General features: G+C 41.8%; 1 protein-coding gene across 4 annotated transcripts in view; it reads left to right on the forward strand.

Annotated features, from left to right (window-relative positions):
- Positions 1–21,551, forward strand: part of LOC111155863 (THADA, armadillo repeat containing) — a 328,485-nt gene that overhangs the window by 153,383 nt on the left and 153,551 nt on the right. The window lies entirely within an intron of this gene.

Here is a 21,551-nt window from a genome sequence, read left to right on the forward strand (position 1 = left end):
GAGCAAGCCCCAAATGCCAACGGATAGGCAGTCGTCTTATCCTACATAGTGGGGAACATTTTAAGATAAAAAATGTATGTCTTTCTCTTTAGGCAGCAAATGCGAATTAGGGAATAGAGTAGGAAGGCAAAGATGAATTATAGTAGGCTTAAAATGAGGACAGGGGAAAATAATGACCCAGCGTGTTTGGAATATCTTTCCCTGACTGGCACAGCTTTTTTCCTCCCTCTCCTCTGGGCCTTGACCCTTACCGGTCTATTTATAATCTTCTAGTTAAAACAAGCTGCATTAGTCACATCAGCTGCACAAGATGCATTCACCCTCATATCCGTTTGCTTTTTCCTTCATATTTTATTTTCCTCATTCGCCTTGAGCATTGAGAGTCTGGAGGGCCCTTCTTGCCTCCCCTCCACATGAGTTACAGGTATTCCCTTCTTCACCGTTTATTCTTGTTCTCTACTTTCTGTTGCGAGAGCTCTTCATCACCAGTTCAACTGTCCCTTAAAAAATTTGCTGAGGGCCTACTTCGTGTCGTTGTCCCAACCCAATGCCCTTATTTTCATCACTTCCCATTCACAAGAGAGAATAGAGGCCAAGAGGCCTAGACTCTGCATAGAGGCGCCCACTCTATCTCCTCTATCTCCACTCTATCTCCTTCCGTAGTTTTATAGCCAGACGCTTAGAGAAGGGTCTCTGTGTTTACAGGCTCCACTCCTCTTCTCGTTCGTATTCATTCCTTAAACTATGGCAGCCTGGATGCTTCTTCTACCACCTCACCGTGGCTGCGCCTACAAAGATGCAGTAGAAGTGACCTAGTCCCAGAAGCCACTGGATACTTTTCAGTGCTCATCTTTCTTTACCTTTCTCTGAAATTTGACACTCTTAAAGCACACTCCCTTCTTTGTGGCCCTCTTTCCTCTGTGGCCGTCTTGGGCCATTACCTCTTCCCTCTCTGGTAGGACCCCCTCCTCCTGCTGCCTCCCAGATATTGGTGTGCCTCTTTGCCCTACCCTCTGCTCTCTTCATTTCCACTTTGCATGCACTGTCTGGGGTTGCTCCTCACATACAGTGATGTCCTAGATCTAGAACTTGTCCAGAACCATAGATTCAGTGTTCTGTTGGCCAGCTCCTTCTGCCTGTTGCATAGACACCTGAAAGTAAACAATTTCAAAACAAGCCCCCAGGTAATTCCTCTGCACCCTAAGACTTGGACATCCATCTCTTAGGGCTAAGCACAACATCTAACATCACATTCCACCTGGCCAGCTATAATCATAGGACCTCTTGAAACATGTTCGAATCAGGACTCAAGGTATCACAAGGGTCCTCCTGATGTCATTGACTGTGTTCATGCATACTCAGTAACAGAGAAACATTGGTTTAAAAAGTGAACGACTTTTGATATCCCTCCAGTAAATTTGAAACGATTTGCTTTGCTATCCCTCCAGTAACTGAAATGATTTGCTTTTTCTCTTGTATTGAGGATCATCAATTTGAGATAGTAAGTAACACGTGTTGGTACCTTTCTTTGGCATTGGAAAAGCCAAGGTCCAAAAGGAGTAAGCATGCTGTGTCCACAGTAAAAACGTGATTCCTTAAGGAGTCAGTCTGTAAGGATTGATTCGTGTATTCATTTACGAAACAGATACTTACTGCAAACCCCGGTTGTATGCGAACACAGTGGAGCACCAGACAGATAAGGTTTTTGGTGTAATGGGATATCCCTTGTGGTATGCTGCTTCTTGCTCCTTGTCTTTGCTCTGATTTTTTCCATCACATTAGTGATAAATGATAATTATGAGCAAATACTTAACTATGGGTCAGGCACTGTTTTAGGACTTGATACATACTGATTCATTTAATCACCATGACAACACTGTGAGGTCTATAACGTTATACACCCATCCTACAGAGAGGACAGGTTGGGCCGTAGAGAGTTTAGAACCGTGCCGTAGGTCATACTGCTGGGAAGTGATAAGTCTGGGATTTGAGCCAGGCAGCCTGGCTCTAGGACCCAGGCTCTTTACCACTCCCTGGCTACCTAGTCCTTAACACCATAGTATGGCTTTCTACTCATCTGTTTGTGATGCTCCATGATAAGCTAGTTCTCAGCATGCCAAAATTAACCTACGATTTTAAAGAACACACATTTGGGGGGCGCCTGGCTGGCTCAGTGGATTAAAGCCTCTGCCTTCAGCTCAGGTCATGATCTCAGGGTCCTGGGATCGAGCCCCACCTCAGGCTCTCTGCTCCACAGGGAGCCTGCTTCCTCCTCTCTCTCTGCCTGTCTCTTGTGATCTCTGTCAAATAAGCAAATAAAATCTTTAAAAAAAAAAAAAAAGAACACACATTTGGACTTTACTGTGCTTTCTTGAGCTCTCCTCCCTCCACCTGCCTTGGGCATTGCCTTGCAGTGGTCACATTTTCTAATCTGAAATCAGTAGCAAAGGAAGAAAAAGCTCACAGGTAAGCCCAAGTGGTTGTGACAGGTTGCTGAATAAAACTGGCTCAGCTGAAGTTCTGAGATTCTTGAGAAATACCGAGAATTTCTTAGAAAAGAAATTTTCCTTTTGATAGGAAATCATGGGTCATCGCACAGTTGCTAGAATCTTAGCAAAGAGAAGATGTGTCTCGAGGCCCAAGGAGCATAAAGTCGTAATGAGATTATTTGTGGGCTTCTCCTTCTGCATCACTTTTAAAACATTAGAGAGTATATTTTTCATCTGTCTCTACCATCTTACGTTTCCACGGGCAAAACTTCACAGAACTTCTCAACCCTTTAGAGTTGTTGAAAGAAAAAGAAAAAAATGACAACAGACATTTATGAAAGACTTTGACACACAGTAGCTTACTTGATCATCCTCTTTTTATCCTCTTAGAAAGAAGACAGAATCACAAGGCTGTCAGTGCATGTTGAAATTTTTTTAACTTGTCAATGTTTTCTTCTGTGATAATCCTAATCTTATCTGGAAAAATGGCCAGTCTGAATCAGTGAAGTGTTCTGACGATGGCCTATTATGAAATGAAAGTTTCATTACTCCAAACTGCATGTAGTAACTTTGGGGCACTGTTCTGATGAGGGATACCAGTCTCATCTGGTTACGATATAGTAGTTGATAACCCACCGCACAAGGCCCTGAGGTGGGTTGAAATCTGCCGCGCCCCCCCCCTTATTTTTGCATTCTTCGCCCACACAGTCCCACCTCCCTCCTTCATTAACCAAAGACTCCTAGCCAAAACACTCTGGGAGGTACACCGAGAGCTAGATGTGCCCCCTGGGTTGCTTTTTTTCCTTTTGTAGCAGAGAATTCTTGGCCTGGGATGTTCATGTCCTGGCCACCAGTCCCCAAGAGATGGCCACATGTCTCCTAACTTTAAATGAAAGCTCTCAGTCCCAGAGGTAAACTTTGGTTTGGTCTCAGTCAAAATAATCACAGAACCAAAATGATGCGGGCCCACGTGAATGAGATATTTCTCTTCAGTCCCTATAATGTCCAGAGCATTAACAAAAACATATGTTTGTGTGAAGGGGGCTGTTGTGTAAATAAGCATCTCCTTTTGATTATTGCAATCGTACAGGAAAAGGCCATCTGTTTGGGTAGAAACTATGGAAATATATCTAGGTAGCCAAGGAAAAGCTGAATTGTTACAGAAGGATGTGTCACACAGACAAGAAAATAATTTACAAAGCAGTGGGTTGAAAATATTTTCGAATGCTAAACAAGTTAGTCCCTTAAAGCTGTCCTTTTGGGTGATGCGTAAGTAATGTGGGTTTATTTTTTGCTTGACTGTTTATTCTCCCCCCCCCCCGAAGAATCTTTTTCCTGTAAAGCCAGAGTTTAAGGCTTAGCTTCTTTTCAGCTTGGATGAAATGAAAAGTGAAATTCATTTAATACTAATTATAACCTGCATAAGTCTAGTGAAGAGAAACTTCAGAAATGTAATTCTTGTTTTCTAGCTGAGCTTCAGTGCTATATAATTAGTATAATTCAATCACTTTTTGCCCACTTTTCTTTTCTCTGCATGATTTAAGACATCAGAATTTAATTCATGGCCAGAATAAAAACTGGACTTAGGGAAAACTTGAAAAGGCTAGAGGGGGATTTGCCTCCTGCTGCATGGTTGAACACGTCCCGAAAGGAGCAGCTTTCGAATGCTGTGTCCTGATAGAATTCCCCGTTGAACAGTGGCCAACAGAGAGGCATCCTAGCACCGTCCCCTTGTCTGCGCTCTGTGAACTGTCCCAAGTGCCCTGAATACAACCAAGGGGCCTCCACAGAATTGCTTCACAGCCTGACAGAAGGGCAGCAGTATCACAAGGCAAGCTGTGCTCTGGGATTATAAGCCCGGGACTGTGGGTCTTGGAACGCACCAGCCACCCTGGCTCAACCCTGGGTAAATATTCCCAGTTCTAAGTAGGTTGGGGAATTCAAAGCCCTGCTTTTCCTGAGTCCTTCCACAACCACAGTCCATGACATGTTATGAGGTCTGGGTGGAATGGCTGTGTGTGGAGGGCAAATAAGGGAATGCTTTCTACTGCTAATTCATCTGAACTCCCTGGCGGCCCCTTTTGCCCTTAGGAATGCAGCCACTCACAGGGCCAGATTCTGACCCCACTGTAGTCATTCACTCGGACCAGCTTTACTCCTAGGGTGGTTGAAACCTATCTGCAATGATTTCAGAAGTCCTAAGCAGTGCCTTCTACCCACCCAGTTTTCTCACATGCCTTCTCCAGTTTGAGCTGAACTTGGAAGTTTCACAGGTAGATTTTCATTATTTAAGTGTATGGTTTTGATCCCTTCTAAAATGGAAATCCCACTGTGAAACATATTACTTTTAAGTGATTTTCAGTCAGTTTTACCACAGTATGATTTAGTTTAAGATTCTTGGGTTTTGACAGGAAGAGAAATGGAAGGCTTGGGTTGAGTGAAGTGTTAGGGATGGGATAAGGCTGGTGGGGAGAGAGGATGCAGAGCTTGGAACATAGGCAGAAAGCAAGTTGCCATCCTCACACATGTGGCCCGGGTGAGGACTGCAGTGACTTCTTCCCAACCAGGATTTTATTCCTGTGCTTTCAGTGAAAGGGGACATCTTATTATATTTACCTCTCCCTTCTGGCAGGGAAAGACTTAGAGGTTTTTTTGTTTTGTTTTGTTTTTTACAGCTTTGACTCTTCTTTATCCCTTCTAGATGTGGTTCCATTTCCTTTCCAAGATGAAAGCTTGTCTTTGTCCCTTCCCAGAATAGTTCCAGGCAGCAGAACACAGTGAATCCTTCCAGATAAAAGACCCTGCTGATAAAATGCCAGATTGTTATCAGAGAAGTGAAGTGAGGGGAGTCAAGGCCCTACCATTAATTACCTAGTTACAGCTCTGTTTATATCCTGTTCGTTCGGGGGCATGTTTTCCTTGGACAGTTTCTTGTCTGTGTTCTGAACTGCAGTCTGGTGTTTGCAAAAATCCCAAAGGTCAGGGAATAGTGGGTTCCTTATTTTCCGAAAGGCTTAATGGCAGGGAGGAGAATATCAGAGTTTCTATCTTCCATCTGGAAGGAAATAGACAAATGCTTGGATTTGGTGGTTCATTCTTCACCTCAAGCGGGCAAACCCTGGTGTGTTGAATGAACTCTAACTTTGAATACTTAGCCAAGAAGTTACCTGGAAATAGAATGACATTTACCTCTGTGAAGCCATGATTATCAACCAGTGAATGACGGAGTATCTAGACATTGAGGCCGGAGTCTAAAATGTCCTAAAACTGCTTGGAAAACATACTTAATGCCACTGAACTGTACACTTAAGAATGTGTAAGTTTTATGTTATTTTTATTTTATCACAAAATAAATTAATTAATGATTGAATAATGCTTGCTTCCCGGCAGCTCCATTACTTTAAATACCAAAGGGTCAGGCTGCATGGTCTGCTTTATTTTGAATGGAATTGTTGTTGCATGTAAGGCATTACTGGCCCTTCTAAGAGCCATCAGGCTGTGAGCCCCGAACACCTCAACAAACACAAGATAAAGAAACTGTTTGGCTGCCATCATATGGATGTACTGGGAAATCTGGGGACTGGAAGAGCCCTATCTTGAAAATGATGGATTCTAAACCACAACAGCCACTCTCCTTCCACAGATGTAAAAAAGGAGGGGAATAAGGTCTTTTGAAGGCTAGAACAGTAGCATCTCTTGCTCTGGTACTCAAAGAGTGGCTCGGAAATGCTCCACGACCAGAGGGAGGATTAGGTAAGTTAAACTCCTCTTGGTATCTGGCAGCCATTAAGTGGTCAAGCACATGTTTCTTCAGCAAATAAAACTCACATCTGACCTTGTGCTTTCCTGTTAGGTTCTGTCCTCAGCCCAACCCATTTTTTGTTGTAAGGCTCTTGACCTGTGACTCAGCCAGTTCTTTCAGCTTTCCTGGTGATGGGGTTCTTTTTGAGGACTGCACCGTTGCCATTTTTTTTTTTCAACTAGACCAAGAAACTTCTTAAGCCCTGCAAACATGTTCCCTGGTTACCTAGCTGCAGTGTGAATTTCAGGGTAGAAAAAAAGAAAGAAATAGGAATATAACCCTATTCTAAATCTGAAACTTTTTTTCTTGTTAACCCAGAAGTCCTAAACTCAGAACCCTGACTAAAAGATGCTTCTTTTTTCCGTGTGCAAGTGGTGCTTATGCACTTAGGCCTGCCATTCTTTGAAGAAGTTGTGAGATAGTCATCAAGGTTTCAGCAGTACTTTTCTCAGATTTAGTATTTTCCGTAGAGAAGGCAAGAAAATATAGGAACCCAAGAAGACGTTAAAGTAAGTTTAAATTTTCTATAAATTTATAGAAATTAAATTTATAGAAAATTTAAACTCAAATAAAAGCTCATTTTGAGTGAAAGCAGTCAAAATAAGCCCTGACCGATTCTTATAGGTAAGAAAAATTGGAATTTTTTAAAAAAGCATTCTTTTAGGAAGTGAAAGATTTTGCCAGAAATAGCATGGGTGGTCAAAACAGTCTGGTATGAAAGACACATCTTTAAAAATCTCCACTTTAAAAAATAAATTTTCTTTGCTTTCTTCTTAACTAATGGTTTTGTCAGAATAATCACTTAAATAATAAGTGAGATGCTTTGAAGTATCTAAGGGAGTGGAGAACTTTTCTGTGCCTTGTACGAACTGGTGATACAGATTATAAACTAAACAATGGCAAATTCCTCCAGTTTACCCAGGATCCAAATATAGCAAATGTCGCCAAAACCATAGAAATCTACTAATGAAATCATGATGATGAATGGAAGTGATCCAGATTGTTTAATTTTCCTTTGAAATGTACTTATTAGATCTTAGCGCCCAAAAGTTAAAACAGTATTGAATTTCACACATAGCACTGTATTTTAAATCTTAGGTTGAAGGTTATATCCTTGGCATGATTGAAGAATGACTCATATAATTTACACTGACTTTTTTTCTTTTTCTTTCTTTCTTTTTTTTTTTTTTTTTTTTTTGGCTTTTGTTTTTGATAGGCAAGGAGGGAAGCTGGGAAGTAAGATGAGACTGAGGCTAAGTTCGTTAAATTCAAATGGAAATAAATAAATGTGAATAATTTTCTTGTTTCTTTTTATAGTCATGTATATAACTTTTGTAAAGATTCCTTGGAATGCTACTTTTGCTTAAAATGCAATATAAAATATCTCTTGCCACTAAAGTTAGCAGTGGGAATTAGTGATTTTTTTTTTCCAGAAAATGTATCAAACTGTGTCACAGCCCAAACCTTCAGTCCCATGTACTTGTTGGAGGATATGGCTAGAATTCTTTATTGACATGTTCCCCATTTGAAAATACAATCACCATGAAATTAATGTATTAGGCCTCAGTCACAATCCAGGGAAGGACTTAAAGGTAATATGATTCTCCTTATAATTAGTAACCTAATTAAATGCTGGAGGGCTTCAGTCGTAAGGTAGTGTACCTTGCTTCCAAACAAAGATAACACCACCACTGAAATTGTATAGTTGTAACGCTAATATATTTTTAATTAGTGGTAGGGTTGTGTGTGTGTGTCTGTGTGTGATCAGTTTTGTTTCATTTTTAAACTCTGCACAGTGGTCTCCATTGTGAATTCATTTGGACTATATTAAATAACAGTGTACTAACTTGGCTTCTGTTTTCTCAGTATTTGGCATGATTCGAACTGGGATGAGTTGAAATTTGCCTTTTTGCTATGGAATAAGCAAAAATAAAAGATATTAGGAAGCAGTTTAATCTACTCAAGATGGGGGGAAATTCTGTTTAACCTTAATAACCACATGGAAAATCCTACTGCTAAATGCAGATGTGTTTATTAAAGCTGGCCCAGCAAATCTGGCGTTGCTCAGTTGAATGGTTTGAGTTGTCAAGTGTGCGTAAGTGTAACGAAATTGAATTTCTTTTAACATGTGTTACTGCTGCTCAGTCCTGTGGTGGTACAAAGCCTCATAGTTGAGGCACACTGGTTTTTGCAACTCGCGCAGGCAATTGAGGCAGACAGACCTGACTTTGAAACTCAGCTTGTTCATTCATTCCTGTTCTGAGCTTGGGCAAGTCACTTAATCCCCCTAAGCCTGTCCTAGAACAGCACGTTGATTTGGAACATTGTCCCAGGAAAAAAAAAGAAAAACGGTTTTTGTTTTTTGACTCTTATATGATTAATCGTTAGGATTATTATTAATCGTTAGTGTTTATTGATTGGATTCTTTAAGAGAGCACAAGGAAAAGTTAATTCTAGTCATAAAAGTTCAAAGGAAATTGCTGCGCCTGTTTGATCTGAGGAAGGGAAGACTTGGGCTGTTGTGTGGGTGGGGCTGGAGGCAGAGAAGGGGAAACCAGACGGGCTGTCAATAGCTTAGCAACTTTTCTAAAGTATGTGAAAGGTTATTCTTTAAACCCAGCCTTATGTAGGTATAATTGGTATAAAATAAAGTGCACGTTTAATGTGTACTATTTGGTAAGTTTATACACCCATAAAACCATCATCCCTTCAAGATAGTGAACATACCCATCACCTATAAAAGTTGCCTTGTGCCTCTTTGTGATCTTCTCCAGCCACCCTGCTCCCATTACCTGGCAACAGCTATTCCGTGTTCTGGAACCATAAATTAATTTGCATTTATGTCGTTTCCATTCATGTAAATGGAATCCCCCATTATGCCTTCTATTGTGTCTGCCTTTATCACTCAGCGGTGTTAATTTTGAGAGTCATCCGTGTTATTATGTGTTTCTGCTCCCTCTTATCACTGAATACTATTTCATCACGCAGATGTACCACAAGTTTTTTACAGGCTCACCTCTTGCTGGACATTTGTGCTGTGTCTAGTTTTGATTATTTCAAATAAAGGTGCTAGGAATAGTCGTGTACAAGTCTTTGCACTGACATATGTTTTCATTTCTCTAGCATAAACACCTAGGAGTGGAATGAGTGGGGTGTGTGGATGGCGTATGTTTCACTTTTAATGTCAAATGTTTTCCAAGGTGATTGTACCCTTTTACATTCCCACCAGCAAAGGATGAGAGTTCCAGTTGTTCCATATCCCAGGCAACTCTTGGTATGCTCAGCCTTTAACTCTTTAGTCTTTCTAGTGAGTGTGTAGTAGTATCTCATTGTGGCTTTAACTTGAACTTCCCTAATGACCAAGGATGCTGAGCGTCTTTACATGTGTTTATTTGCCCTCCATGTATTGTCTTTGTTGGCATGTGAGTTCAGAATTTGACCCCGTTTCATTTGACCCAGATTCCTATTTGCCTGGCATATAGAATCAGCAAAAAGAAATTAAGTTGAAGCAGGAAAAAGTATAATTATAATTAAGTACTTTTTGGCTGTGACACTAACATGGGCATTGGGGCAACCATAGGAGGATGTAAAACTTTCCCTGAAGGTATTTAAAAATATGGCTGGTGTTTGGATGCTGTAGGCTTGCTGATACATGACTCAGTTTACCTAATTGTAGTCTTCATTTGAGGAAAGAATCTTCCATGGGGTGAGTCTGTTGCTAACATCTCAGTATTCCTTGCTTTTTTCTGCTCTTTTTTCAGGCCAAAAATATGCAATTTCTTGGAATTTTTCCAAACTTTTCATGTACTTCATGGTTTTTTAAAAATCCATTCTCTCTGATTTTTAGCTCAAAATGATGCTGCAAAACAGGAGGGTCATTCAGGGGCATTAATTAGCTTTAGCAAAAACAAATTACAATCTCTGGAGAGTAATCAAATCCAAAGAAATGCTCAAATTTCCCTCATCCAACTCTAGCACAAATCATTGTTTTAGCTGATAGTATTGGGAAGATTCATTTAACTCTTTGTAGAGGCAAAATAACTAGCTAGGTTCTAGAGAAGAGGTTCTACATGATTAAAGGAGTCGAGTGGTTTTAGCCTGCGGAAGGGAAGAGCAAGGGGTGATTTAATGACAGGATTCCAATACAACTAATGAAGGGTTTTCCTGTGTGTCGAAGACACTGGTCATTTGTTCTCCAACTCCAGAGAGGTTCAAACTAGAGAAAATTGGCTCCAAGTATAGAAAGAATGAGTGTGGGTAGTATTAGACATACAACTTTTATTACTGGCATCAGTATTATTGTGAGGTTAAGCAATGGAGCAAGTCAAGAGAGGTCATAAAGATATTTTAAAACAAAAAAGATAGCTCTCTGCCTGGGATGTTGAAATGTCCATTGAATTACAGGATTTGGCTATTGAAGGGGACCTTAGAGGTCCCTTACTCTAATCTCCTTTTGCAGGTGAGGCTGTGAAAAGACATTTTGTAATTTGCCTATGGCCACATTGCTATATGCTAATATTTTACTCTAAGGATGTTTTAAAAGTAGCCTCTCTCCAGAGACACCAAGGGGCCCATGTGAGAGTTTCTACTTCACAGCAGCTTTCACGCCACCAAAATAAGTCACTTAGAGCTGATGATCATGTATATTATTTTTTTCCAAGACAAAGTACTGACCTGTATGTGTCTCTTCTTGTCACTAAAAATGTTAACGATTTCTCTTCTTGGACATTCTGAACTTGTCTCTAAATGAACGCCGTACCTTCAATGACTATAGTTGATTTGACCAGAGGTAATCAGTGTTCATCGAGGTCAGCAGAGGACACCGCCACAACCTTTAGGGTGCCTGTCGCAGCTTGATATGGGGTTCTTCATTAACTTCTGGTTGATGGCTGTGCTACAAGGACCATAATTTGGTGGATGACTTTGGGTCAGTTATTATGTCCTCCTGGTGACTAATTTGCCTTTCTTAAAGATAATATAGGGGCGCCTGGGTGGCTCAGTCAGTTAAGCATCTGCCTTATGTTTCACGTCATGATCCCATGGTCCTGTGATTGAGCCCCGTATGGGCTCCCCGTATGCTGAGCAAGGAGCCTGCTTCTCCCTCTCCCTCTGCCTGCCGCTCCCCCTGCTTGTGCTCACTTGCCCTCTCTGTCAAATAAATAAAAATCTTTTTTTAAAAAAGATCATATATTATAAAGCTTTAGGTTTTGTTTTGAAAAACACTAGTTAGAGCAGTAGGAGACATTCCTAGGCCACCAATTCATTATGTACAGGGTCTACAAATACGAGTTCCAGCCATTGGAATTAAGTGGGATAAATTGCTTACAAAGGATTACACATGCATTACCATAACTGAAAGAAATTGGCACAATGCAATTTATTTGATTGTGGTTACATTTCATTGGGTAACTCATCATTCTGTACATGTTCCCACTTAGGCCATCTAGAGCAAAACCTACGTATGTTTATACAGTATCATATAGTTATTTTAAAGGGTTTATATGAGTACTAAAAATGTGATAAAATATTCAGAAATACCTAGCATCTTGCCAGACATCTAGCAGACACACAGTCAATGATGCTACCTTCCCTTCTTTTTTCCTTTCTTGAGTTTTAGTCTTGGGTATTGGAATCTTTCAGAAACCCAACAAATTCTTATCAAAAGGGAAGTTAATAAAACTGTACACATTTAAAAGTGTTTCTTTAGAAATTATCATCAGTGTATGCTGAGCCCTCACTTGACTCACAGGATGTTTAGATTTTATGAGATTTTAATATCTTTTCAGATATAGTCACCTGAAAAGTCAGGTTCTGTTGGTTTGAGAAAGATTCACTCGGCACCTATGATTTGCTCCGCCAGTCTTGGGCTAGATTGAGGATGCTTGGAATGCCAGAATGAGAAATTTGTACTTAATGTGGCGATAGAGAGCTATCGCGGGTTCTGAAACATTGGAAAGCTAAAAACAAACTTTTTCAACCAGACCAAGAACATTCCTTTCTGAACCTTCCCCCTAATTATGTATATTAGATTTAAAAGAAGGTAAATTCTTTGTGTAGTCCATTGAGTTGCCCACCCAGTCCTGTGTTTGTGAACTGGAAACTACTCATGGTAAATATGGAACCACACGCTGTAAAGTTTAATGGAATGACTTTCAACTGGAATGGAATTTGCTTTGAGAACTTGGCCTTTGAGCAGTGACTGTTATCCCACGGAGACCCTGTGTGTTCAGGACTGTTTTCTGTGAGCCACTTACTATCTGCAAGGAAAGAAGCAAGACGAGCTGGAGCCAGGTATTACATTCAACCCCTTTAGAAATCACTGGCTGCCTGAATGGGCTCATCTCTCAGCTTTTTGTGGAGCCAGAGTAGAAACAATGTGAGGGCTTTTGCTATTCAAAGGAATGTGCAGCTCTTTCCCTCTGTCTGCACGAGCTGCCGCCCTCAGCTCCTGCCCCGCACACAGCTTATCACACCCGGGAGCCCTGAGGGTATATCCAGACAGATTTTCCAGCTGTCCACGGGGAGACCAGTAGACCAGTGTGCGGCTTACTGATTCAGGGTCCGAGAGAAGCCTCACACATGGCCCGGGGAGGGAAGACTATGCCAAAATTTCAAACTAAATCTACTGATTATTTGCATTGTTTAGGAAAGTTTTATACTGTTTGTGTTAAATATCTATATTTTTCCCCTTTATAATATTCCATTTTATTTTGGGGAAAGACTGAAGATAATGATTCTGTTTTAATCTCTAGGGCTTCCAAAGTCTTTGTATTTATGTTGCCATAAAGTCTTTTTCATGTTTTTCCCAGAGTTAGGAAAGAATCATTGTTAAGTAAAGGTACACCATATCTCATTGCTCCAGAGAGTAAAACCCCTTCTTTCCAACTGTCTAGACCATTTGGTTGGAATCTAAAAAATTTCGTTTCCAGTTGAATTCATCAAGGCAAAAAATAATGAAAGAATGAAATGAAATTTCAGATGAAATAAGAATTTTCATACTTTGTCTATATATTTTGATATCAACAAATAACCAGGGATTCGCATTCAGCAATCAGGCATCCTTTCATTTATTTAAGTCACACTTGTAGCTCCAAATAATTAAGGTGCACCATTCAAAAAGCTTTTTGAAGTAAGCACCACACTAGACACCTTCCTCTGTCCTTGTTGGAAAATTCCCTCGCTCTATTTCCTAGCACCAAAAGGAATGGTGCGGATGCAACTAGCCATTGTTGTTGCACCCGTGCCCCCGTGTTTTTGACACATACGTGGCCCATTGCAGTGCCCAGCTCTTGCAGGGCCTGGATGGGTATCACTGTGATGGAGGTTAATTCCCAGCTCCTGGCAGCTGCCATTTTCACCACTCGGGCGTTAACAGCGTGTCACTGATCAGCCTGTGCAGAACTTTGGTAACTTGGAGGCCGAATGGAGGTGATCTTCAGAGAACGTGTCTCCCGTGGCTGAGCTCTGTGGTTGAGCTGTCCCAGGTGGTTACACACTGCCGTTTTCAGATGTTCTCTTGTGGTTCACTATTGTCAGCATTTCTTCATAAAAACATTTTTTTTTTTTTTTTTTTCAAAAAGGTTCTACCGTGTTGTTTGGAGTCAATTTGCAAAGAGCAGTTACTGCTTTGAGCTGCCCAGCAGATAAACATTTAAACTAAGCATTCTGCCTACAGATACATATATATTTTGTACAGGAAAGCTGGCAATGTGCAATTTCTAGTTTAGCTACTGTCTAGCTCTCATTTCTCTCTCACTGCCCAAACAAGGATTTTAAAAAATCAAACTTCAAAAGTCCTGAACCCATTATCCTTCCAAGAAACATATTTGAGTAAAGAAATCCATGAGCTGTTCAGAGGGCAAGATTACAGTAAACGCAGCTTTTAAGTGCTGGCATTTTGAGTTGCAGGGAAAGGAACAAGGAGGTTGGGTGGTGGTAGGGCCTTTCACGAACAGAAAATTGGTATAGGAAGGACAAGTAGAGAATCTGGCAACCCTGCTGGGCACTGAACTCACCTGAGAATGTGGGAGAAGGGCTTCAGGAATGCTGCATTTACAACAAAAACATAGTCAAAGGACACACGGAGTTTTTCAAACTCTGGTGCAGCTTTTTTTTCCCCCCTTAGGGGTTTCTCTCTTTTGTGCACACATGTGTACCCACACACACATGTATCCACACACACACGTACATGTTTCCTGAAAGCAAGATTCGAAAGCCTTGTCGGAATGGCGTCATGGGGAGCAAAGTCTGTGTCATCGGGGTTGTCGTCCTCGTCGTCGTCGCCTCTTCATCATTGGGAGCAGCCTCATTATACCCAATGAAAAGGAAAAAGAACTCTTTGGTGAACAGCATTAGAAACAGGATTGGAATGAAATTTGGGCCCTGGACCTGAAGAATAAAGGCAGTAGGCCTCACATAAACTAGCCAGTTGCCCCAAAGAAACTCAGTCTTCCATCTGTCTTTTCCAGCTCCGCTGGTGGGGAGAGGGAAGGGTAGCCCTTGGGAGCCCTTGAAGCCTGTTGGGTACAAGCAAGGCTCTGTGTCCTCAGCCAGTGTTTGAGACAGAGAACACTAGAGAGTTTGTGCATGTGGATAAAGCTTTTAAGTTTGAAAGATATCCACCTGTTCGCTTTAATAACAGCTATGCTGACCGATCGCTAAGTTGTAGGCATTGCGTCTCTTGTGCTTTATCTCATTTAGGCTTCACAACAGCGCCGTGAGGTCATTTCTCTTGCCCATTTTAGAAAAGATAAAAAGTTAAGAGGTTCACTGACCTGTCCAAGGTCACACACTAATAGGACCTAGATTTAAACGAAGGTCTTCTGGATTCCAGAATAGGTTCTTAGCTCCTGTCCAATGTACTGTATTATTCAGAAGTATGAGACCCTGTTTCTGTTACCTATACTGGAATTTAAAAAAAAGAAAAGAAAGAAAGACCCTATTTCTGCTCTCCAGATCATTTTGGTTTGGCCAACATGACCCTTGAGGCTGTTGTGGGGAAGGCAGAGGAGGTGTGCCCCTCCCTGGTCTCTGATAATCTAAATGTGCCATTGCAGGGACAGGGGATGGGAAAGGAAGTGATTGCTTCCCACTGGAGGGGGTGCAGTAAGATTTTGCAAAAGAAGTGATACCTGAGCAGAGGTCAGAAGAAGAGGGGTTCCCCGAGTGTAGAGGGTGAAAGGACATTCATTCCAGTGAGAGCGAATTATATGAGCAGAGGTGCTAAGAATGAAACAATGGTTGGTTTGACAGAACATATGCAGTTGACCCGTGGACAACTCAGGGGGTTAGGGGCTCTGATCCTCCCACTCCATACCATTGAAAATCTGCGTATTTTGACTCCCCCAAAGTTTAACTGATAGCCTCCTGTTGGCTGGAAGCTTTGTCTTGATAACAAAGTTGATTGACCCATGTTTTATCTGTTATATGGATTGTATTCTGTATTCTTACAATAATGCCTAATTTTTTCTTAAATTTTTCAGTATTTCTAGGCTACGTAGTTCCTCTGTGAGTTTTTCAAATTGACACAAATCTCCCCCCAATTTTTTCCCAATGTATTTATTGAAAAAAAACTACATATAACTGGGCCCAAGCTGTCCAAGCCCATGTAATGCAAGGGTCAACTTTATAGCAAGATTTTTCTTTTAAAATAGTGTAGGGTTAGGTCTCTGCCTTCTCACCCAGCCTACAGAGATAACCTGCAAGGTAGGGGTATAGCACCTTTGATCAATGGATGACCATTGCCCAACAGCAGATAGCCTTGTGGTATGAGAAACATGCCATGATGGCGGGGCCTTCTTGAGTAAATCTGGTGAAGGACTTGAGAGTAAGTCACACACAGCTTCTTTAAACTCGACCCAGCTCCCAAGATGCCAACCCCCAAGTCAGGTAGGGGCATCTAGAGAAGGCGGGTGGCCTTCTTTATCAGCAGGAGAGGTTTCGGGGCTTCTGTTTGGTACAAGGTACTGCTTGACCTGTGGCAAGTGAGGAGAGGACTGGAGCTGGGTCTGGGAATGCAGAGGAACTGGGGGAGCCTTGGTTATGTCAGTAAGGGAGAGTGGAAGGGGCTATTAGCTGGATTGTGAAGTCATTCTGAGACTTCTCTGAAGACTTGCACTCTGATTCTTGTGAAATGAGGCACTCACACAAGGTCAGTGGACCTTGTGAAGTCCTATCAAAAATACCTCCCTTGCATTGCCTCAGAATGTTCTCTCAGCTATTCTGTCTTGTTATAAGGATTAAATAATGTAATACATGCAAAGACTTTAACATTAAGTCTGGCCCTCTGTAGGTGCTCAGAAAGTGTTCACTGTTATCAGCATCATCTTCATTGTTGCTTCACCTTCTACCAGTTAGAGACTTAATGGCTCCAAAAGCCAGTCACACTTCAGCGTGACTAGGCTGAACTTTTCCAAAGCTTCTCCAAGACTGAGGATTTTGAGGCAACTGCATCGTCAGATCTTAGAAAGAGCAGATTTTGCTGGGAGCCTGGGTGGCTCAGTCAGTTAAGTGTCTGCTTTTGGCTCAGATCATGATCCCAGAGTCTGGGATCCATCTCTGCTTTGGGCTCCCTGCTCAGTGGGGAGACTGCTTCTCCCTCTCCTCTGCCTGCTGCTTCCCCTGCTTGTGCTCTCTCTCTCTCTCTGACAAATAAAATCTTTAAAATGAGAGAGAGATAGAGAAAGAGAAAGCCTAGATTTTGCAGGTAGACCCTGACTGGAATGCAGGATCTGCCACTTGCTAGTTTTATGATCTGAAGTATGTTGGGAAGCCTCATTTTCCTCAACTTAAAATAGGGATGATGATAATGACATTGGAGTGAAGATTTAGTGAAGTAAATGAACTAGGGTGTCTAGACTACATGGTCAGCCCCCACACACAGTAGGCATTCAGTAAACCTCAGTTCCCTTCCTTCTGTCTGGACACACAGAAGGGCAGTTTAGGTTCATGTAGGGAAAGACACAGGTCAAACCCGAATGTTCTTTCTACTGGCCCCCATTGCACCCCAGCTGGACCATATCTCCCAGACCACCTACCCTCCTCTCTGCATGTCTCCCCTTAGCTTTTCTATAACAGCCTATGGTTACTTCCTGGGGCCCTGAGAAGCATTGGCTGATCGGCCTATCTTTCCCATTCCCTGTAGGTTCCCGTAGCCTGAGTGTGGCTTTTCTTTCTGATTTCCTGGTACCTATCCCAGCGTGGGCTTGTGCTAGGCACTTAGCAGATGTCTCCATGCCTCCTCTAGGAAGTTCGGGTGAGCAGAAACAGTTTGGGTGATGTCCAGCCACTTACCTGTGAAACCTTCCAAGAAAATCGGAACAGCTTCTGAGGGTAGATATAAAGAGGGAAACACCTGGATAAAGCTCAGCCACCACTCTAGGAAACAGGGTGAAGCTGGGGGGAGATCTCAGAAGACCTGTTGCCTCCTCAGAACACCACGTTCTAAACTCTTCAGGGTTCTCCGGGCTTCCTGAAGTCCGGCGGTTTGTATCATCCTCACTTGAAGGTCCTTTCTCCCCTCCAGAAAGCCGTTCCAACTCCACCTCCTGCTTAGCTTCTCTGTGCTGCTCACAGCTGTGTGTGTGCCTCCACGGTACTCCTGGTCTGCGATTACAGGGTTATCGGTCTGGCTCCCCTCCAGACCAATGATTTCCTGTGAGCCAGAGTCCTGTTCTCTGTCTCCGTCTCTAAACAGAGCACAGACCTGACAGTCACACTGTGTGCAAAGGAGCAACTGGAGATTCTCACCCAGGGTCTGGGAAGCCCTGCCCGGGGGGTTTTGGGTGTGTGTTGTGCACCCCTGAAATTATATGGGAAATTGTCTGTATATGTTTATAAATCCGTTTCTCTTTTGAGAGAGTCCACAGTGTACATGAGATCCTGAAATGTTTTCATGATCCTGTAAATATTAAAAGCAAAAACCAAAAACACACTCATTTAGGGATTTTCTACATACTTGTAAAGCTTGTGTTTTTATTAGCTGGGAGATATCTTTATGCTCCCTGGATTTCCAGGTCCAAGGTATAGCTTGGAATAGCCCACAGGCTCCATCTTGGAGCCATGGATATGGCCCCGGCTTGGGTGCTATTGCTTATATATGCTGGAGGGTCCACTTCACTCTTCTGAGCTTTGTTATATGTTTCATCTGTTAATTTAGGTTTATAATGCCCTCATGTCCTGCAGGAATATTGCATAATAAAGAAATAGGGGTGTGCGGGTGTTTTATAAGCTGCCCAGGCTATATGATTGCAGGATGCAAGCATTATGCTGACAAATGTGTCATTTCTTTTTTTTTTTTAAAGATTTTATTTATTTATTTGACAGAGAGAGATCACAAATAGGCAGAGAGGCAGGCGGGGGGCGGGGGTGGGGAAGCAGGCTCCCTGCTGAGCAGAGAGCCCGATGCGGGGCTCGATCCCAGGACCCTGAGATCATGACCTGAGTGAAGGCAGAGGCTTTAACCCACTGAGCCACCCAGGCGCCCCCCAAATGTGCATTTCTCATGGTACGCAGTGCTGAGAGCGCAGTAGGTGCTCAGTAAAGATGAGATTAAAATGAATGTGGAAAGGGTTAATTGGAGTGAAAGGTCTCGAGGTTCAGGTGTCAGCATGGCCTGTACATCCTGTGGAAGGACCTTGTGTTCAGGCTTAGAACACAGCTGGAGCTACTGACGACATGGTTTTCAAACAATAGTAAAAGGAGAAATGACCATTGAGATCCCAAATCCATTTGCTTTATTTTCCAGAAGAAACTGAAGCTTAGAGAGACAGAAGCAGCCCTACTTCTTTTCAGAAGGGCTTGAGTGTCCTCCTCTTTACTTTTAATGGAAGCCAAAAAAAAAAAAAAAGAGAGAGAGCGAGAGAAAGAAAAAGCCCCAAGCCAAAACAAAACTCATTGCCTTATATCATCAATTTGTTGTCTTTTCTTCTTAAAAATGGTTCAACATTCACACCACAGTCTTAATTCTCTCATTGAAGCCCTTTAGAGGCTTGGGGTCCTTAGAAGATGCTGATGCTGTGCTGGACACAGGCACATTGCACTAGGGAAACTTTGTATCTCCAAAGCATCCTTGGAATGTTCTCATAGACATCAGGTGAGAACACTGAGTATTGATTATTGCTACCACTGCTGGCTAAGCTGAGACCCAGAGAGGTTACTGTGACTTGTCCAGGTCATAAAAGAGTGTCCAAAAGCAGGATGGAGATCCAGGTGTTCTGATTTTCCATCCTGTATAGCCACTAGATTCTCTGTCACCAAAATGCATCTCTGCTTGATTCCTGCACATTTACTGAATCAAACTAGTAGATTCTACCCAAGGGAAAGATAGATTTTAGCTTCAGATATATTCTGCTCAGGGCTAAAAAGACTGTGTTTATATCCCCTCACACTCCAGGCCACATAGACCTGGAGAAAAGCTAAATGTCATCAGATCCCTCCCTGCCCCCCAGTAATTGACAAAACAGTAACCTGGAAATGTTTTTTTGCTTAGTGTGTGTGTGTGTGTATGTGTGTGTGTGTATTGACTATAATCTATTCTTCCATTTTAACAATGTGCAATGAGAGGAGTTTAAAATTACATTTAATCATCATTTCACAATGAGTGATAATTAAATATTACTTTTAAAGTAAGCTTCTCTTTTTTTCTGTAATTGAATTACTTTTCTAAGGGGAGATTTTGTTTTGCTCTTTAACCTGATTGTGTGCATTTGGAAAGTACCCTAGCACAGGGTATCCGAAAACAGAAAACTCTGGCACTTTTCCCACTTTCCATTCTTTCTCCTGTATGGATGCCAGATTCCTTTGGGAAATCATCATTTGCTAAAGGTCAGGAGCAAAAGGAGGGGCATTCTTTAGTGTACAGTTACTGCTCATTAGAAACTAAACATCTGTAACCATGTCAGAGTTATTTGTATTTGAAAAGAAACATTTATATACAAGAGCCCAGTTCGGTAACATAAAACACACACTAACACAAAGTGTGTGTGTTGGAGGGGTAGGGGACAGACAGATGGGGAAGCTTCCGACAAATGACTGGGCTGAGTGAGGTCATTTGCTAATTAAATCTCAAAGCATTTTCAGAGTATTTTCTTTTCTCTGTCAAGTGAAGTTTTCTCAATCTCCACCCCCCCCCCACCCACCATGAGCCAAAGCAAACATTTCAATGTATTTGCCAATTAAGGATTAAACATTTAATCATTTTAAAGGAAAAATAAGTAGAAAATGGGTGATTTGGCAGAACCTAGTCAAAGACCACTGGGAAATCTCTAGCTACCTACTGTAACATTAGCTCTCAGCATTTTACAGTACCATGTAAGGTGAGATCTTCCCTATCCATGAAGTGTGTGGTGATTGACTTGTCTCACAGACCTATACTTGTAGGAGGAAAAAAATGACACAGTGCTTGACTTACCACTCCCCATAATGAAATTGTTTGGATCATTCCAAACAGATATTGTATAGAAATTCTGTCTTTCTTTTATTGTCATACTAAGATAAATGTCAGTGATACTTCTGGGGTATTAGAAACATTTCAGTCATAGGGCTTTGTCCCTCCACATGCTAAACCTACCATGGCCCAGATCCTACCAATAATTCCTTATGGAATACTAAGTAATTTTGAAAACAAAGCAAGAGATCGTCTCTTTCTTCCATAGAGTCTACTATCTTCTAATCTTCCCCATCCTTGTCTCTGAGTCTAAGATATTTCTATGAGTTGAGTTACTTTTTAAATTGGGTAAAAGATCATGGAGCCTCGCGAGTTCTAGATAAGAACTTATTTAAGCCAAGACCTACCGTATTGGGCCTTCCCCTCAAATAACACTATCTCTGTGAAGGCTCTCAAGTACACAGTTTCAACAAAATGGTTGTGGGCTCTCAGATTCTGAGTGTTTACAAAGTCAAGAGGCCCTTAGATGACCTGCCTTTCCAATGACCTCTGTAGAATCTCAAAATACCACTTGTCTCTGACTTTCACTTATTTAAGAACTGGCTTTTATTCAAGCTCTTTGGGTGTGAGTCATCCCAGAGGCTAGGATTCAGTGACTTGAGGGTCCAACTCTTGTTCTCTTGACAATAAGTTCAAGATCATAGAGTCTGTCATTTGTGGCACTACCCAGTCTAGCCAAAACCATTTCTCAGCCTGAAGTTCCAATGTTATTTCGGAGCCTCTGCTTTAGTCAGACCACATCTACCTGTCCCTTGAGCATTTTTACCCTTTCTTTATCTCACTGTTACTGGCTGAAACAACTTCCTGGTTTCGG

The sequence above is a fragment of the Enhydra lutris genome, unplaced genomic scaffold (assembly GCF_002288905.1).
Source record: "Enhydra lutris kenyoni isolate GAN:26980312 unplaced genomic scaffold, ASM228890v2 scaffoldscaffold44, whole genome shotgun sequence".
Classification (NCBI taxonomy): domain Eukaryota; kingdom Metazoa; phylum Chordata; class Mammalia; order Carnivora; family Mustelidae; genus Enhydra; species Enhydra lutris.